This window comes from Trichechus manatus, unplaced genomic scaffold, assembly GCF_000243295.1.
Source record: "Trichechus manatus latirostris isolate Lorelei unplaced genomic scaffold, TriManLat1.0 scaffold00177, whole genome shotgun sequence".
Taxonomy (NCBI): Eukaryota; Metazoa; Chordata; class Mammalia; order Sirenia; family Trichechidae; genus Trichechus; species Trichechus manatus.
In genome coordinates, this window is record NW_004444113.1 from 3,960,508 (window position 1) to 3,964,472 (window position 3,965).

A 3,965-nucleotide genomic window follows, 5' to 3' on the forward strand; every position below is an offset into this window, starting at 1 on the left:
TGTGTTACAGAGTACAGCTGCTGCATAGGATTTCCTTGGCTGTAATCTCCGCTCATGGTGACCCCATGTGTTACAGAGTACAGCTGCTGCATAGGGTTTCCTTGGCTGTAATCTCCGCTCATGGTGACCCCACGTGTTACAGAGTATAGCTGCTCCACAGGGTTTTCTTGGCTATAATCTTTATGGAAGCAGATCACAGGCCTTTCTTCCTTGGTGCTACTGGGTGGTTTCAAACAACTAACCTTTAGGTTAGTAGTTGAATGTAAACCATTTGTGCTACCCTGTAACCCTTGGGTCCAGCTGCAGGCCAGGGGAAATGATCTTCAGAGACATGAGGTTGCAGATTTGGGAGAAGCACGCCATCTGTTAGGAGGCAAGGTCTGGGGCCGGACCAAAGGGAGGATCTTAATGCAGCCGCTGCTCAGCTCCTTCCTTTCAGAGTCAGCCGTCCACAGTTGACCTACTTTGGGTCAGCACTGCCTCTCCTGGGGGGCCTTGGCCATTCCAGCCTCTCCCAAAAACCTCTTGAAAGAGACACCTGTCACTCTCTTCCACGCCCCCTTCTGTAACGACGTCCCAGACGTGCTCCTGAGGGAGTGGACGAGAACAGCAGCCGCTAATGGCTGGCCCGGGGCTACTCACAGCTCAGCTGACCTGCTAGGCTCTGGCCCCCTGTGTCATGGATTGAATTGTGTCCCCCAAAAATGTGTGTCAGCTTGGCTAGGCCATGATTGCCAGTACTGTGTGGTTGTCCCCCATTCTGTCACCTGATGTGATTTTCCGATGTGTTGTAAATCCTATCACTATGATACTACTGAGGCGGAATTAGAGGCAGTTATGTTAATGAAGCGGGACTCAATCTACAAGATAAGGTTGTATCTTGAGCCAATCTCTTTTGAGATATAAAAGAGAGAAATGAGCAGAGAGACAAGGGGACCTCATACCACCAAGAATGAAGAACCAAGAGGGGAGTGCGTCCTTTGGACCTGAAGTCCCTGCACTGAGACGCTCCTAGACCAGGGGAAGATTGATGAGAAGGACCTTCCCCCAGAACCAACGAAAGAGAAAGGCTTCCTCTGGAGCTGGCACAATGAATTTGGACTCCTAGTCTTCTAAAGCGTGAGAGAATAAATTTCTCTTTGTTAAAACCACTCATTTGTGGTATTTCTGTTACAGCAGCTCTAGATAACCAAGACCCTGCAAAGCCATCTTTCTAGTGGGCTCACGCTTGTGACTCTGAGTCAGGCCCTTTTCCGAAGCTCTGACCTTGTAGTGTATACACACCCAATCCTGCTGGAGCCTTGTGATGCCTGGTGAATCTTCCAGATCCTCTTAGAGGCCAGAATAATCATAGAAGAAGAAGGGGAAGATGCTTGCTTAGAATGTTCCTTGGTTTTACAAAGGGAGGTGTTCAAATAGCATTTGGGAGTTTGATTGTTTTTCCGTTTCTGGCATTAAGTTGTACTAACAAGTTAAATATGTTATTAGCCTCTTCCTTATATAGGTTTTCGAGGCAGTGTTGATGTTTAAAACACCAACAACAAATTCAACAGACTTAGGAACCTGAATCTCGCCCGGATATCCCTGACACATCTCAATGACCATTCAGTCTCTCTGAACCTCACTCATCTTATCTGGAGAATGGGAACAATACTCCACAGTCCGGAAGGAGGTGGTGCCCTCAGACGTTCTCTGTGAAAGCTGCATATAAATGAATTTCTCCACTGTTTGCTCTTCTTACTGGATACCAGTCTTACAAATAACTTGTGGAAGCAGGACGTGAGTTCACAAGTTTACCAGTCTTGAGCTTTTCTCATGTAGGTGAAAAGCAATTTTGCTCAAGTTGGTTGTCTTAGTTATCTAGTGTTGCTATGACAGAAATACCACAAGTGGATGGCTTTAAGAAACAGAAGTTTTTTCTCTCACAGTCTGGGAGACTAGAAGTTCGAATTCAGGGTGCCAGCTCCAGGGGAAGGCTTTCTCTGTTGGCTCTGGGGAAAGGTCTTTGTCATCAATCTTCCTCTGGTCTAGGAGCTTCTCAGCAGCTGGACCCCGGGTCCAAAGGACGCACTCCCTGCTGGTTCTTCATTCTTGGTGGTATGAGGTTCCCTCCTCTCTGCTCCATTCTCTAAATCTTGAAAGATATTGACTCAAGATACAGCCTAATCCTGTAGATTGAGTCCTGCCTCATTAACATAACTACTTCTAATCCTGCCTCATTAACATACAGGTTAGGATTTACAACACATAGGAAAATCACATCAGATGACAAAATGGAGGACAACCACACAATACTGGGAATCACGGCCCAGCCAAGCTGGGAACACAGTTCAATCCATAACACTGGTGGAACTGTGGCCCTAGCTGCTCAGAGTGCCCTTGGTCGGTCCCGTGAATGTCTATGGCTGGTCCAGTTGTCTGCTAGGAGCACTATGGACTGGATGCTCCATGCGTAGCCGGACAGATCTACTGGGGAGCCCCTCTCATTTGGCTTAAAGCCGTTGCCAATGAATTGATTCTGACTCACGGCGACCCCACCTGTGTCACAAGAGGACTGTGCTCCATAGGGTTTTCAATGGCTGTGATCTTATGGAAGCAGATTGCCAGGCCGTTCTTCCACAGTGCTGCTGGGTGAACTCCAGCCTCCAACCTTTTGGTTAGTATTCAAGTACAAACCTTTTGCACCACCATTTGGCTTAGAGACCTGTTTTCAGTTGCACGGTATTTTCCCGTGTCCCTGAGACATGAAAGAGCAGGCAAGTCAACGTCTGTGGTCTCATGAAAGCAGGGCCCAAGGCCATGGTGCCCGTCCATCTTTCTCCCCCGGATGGTGCTCCTCTGTCCACTGACAAAGCCCAGAGTGTCCGAGATCCTGCCTTCCTGTCCTCACACGGCCGTGGCCCCTGGGCCAGTGCGCCTCGCTAAGCTGACTTGTCCCCGGCCCCTGGCTCAGCTGCGGGCATGACAGCAGCCTCTCCCATGGCTGGGCCCCCAGCCTCCTCTGGGGCCCTTTGCCTGTTTGGAGGGGGAGGGGCTGTGCATCGTAGGGTCAGAGGACGGGGGTGGGGGGTGAGGTCCCTTCTGCTAGTCCGATCACTTGGGTCATCAGCTGGAAAACCCGGGTGTCTGGATGAGTCCCTACAGCTGACTGAATTGTTCCCGAATCAACTGCCAGACAGTCTATAGACCCACCCACCTGGTTTCTCTGCACGACTGTCTCTGTGGACATGTGGCTTCTGTCACTGACCACATAATGCCCCTTGTCTGCCGGCTGTCAGCTGCTCGGGGCTCTGCTGGCTGAGAAGAAGACAGACTGATGCTGTGTTAGGCCTTGTCTGTGGCTGCATTCCTACCATGACACGTTTGGCTTCCTCCGCCACCAAAGCCCACCTTGTCTCCACTGCCTCTTGAGCGAGTCCGTGGTCAGCGAAGGACACCAGGAGCCTCTTGTTCAGCCAGAAAACACTTTCCCACAAAAAGATAGACCAGAAACGATTTTACCTGACTCTTTCTGCTCTGGGGGGGAAAAAAAAAAGCCAAAAAAGAGACAGACTTTAGAGTTTCCGAGGAGAGAGACAGAGTGAGAGCATGAAGGAGAGAGAGAGAGGGAGGGAGAGAGAGATTAAGAGAGAGAGAGAGAGTAAGAGAGAGAGAGAGAGCAAGGGAGAGAGAGGGAGAGAGTAAGGGAGAGAGGGAGAGAGAGAGTAAGGGAGAGAGAGAGAGCAAGGGAGAGAGAGTAAGGGAGAGAGAGAGAGAGATGGAGAGAGAGAGTAAGGGGGAGAGGGAGAGAGAGTAAGGAAGAGAGATAGAGAGCAAGGGAGAGAGAGAGAGAGCAAGAGAGAGAGAGAGTAAGGGAGAGAGGGAGGGAGAGAGAGAGAGAGAGCAAGGGAGAGAGAGAGCAAGGGAGAGAAAGATTAAGGGAGAGAGAGAGAGTAAGGGAGAGAGACAGAAGGAGAGAGAGAGAG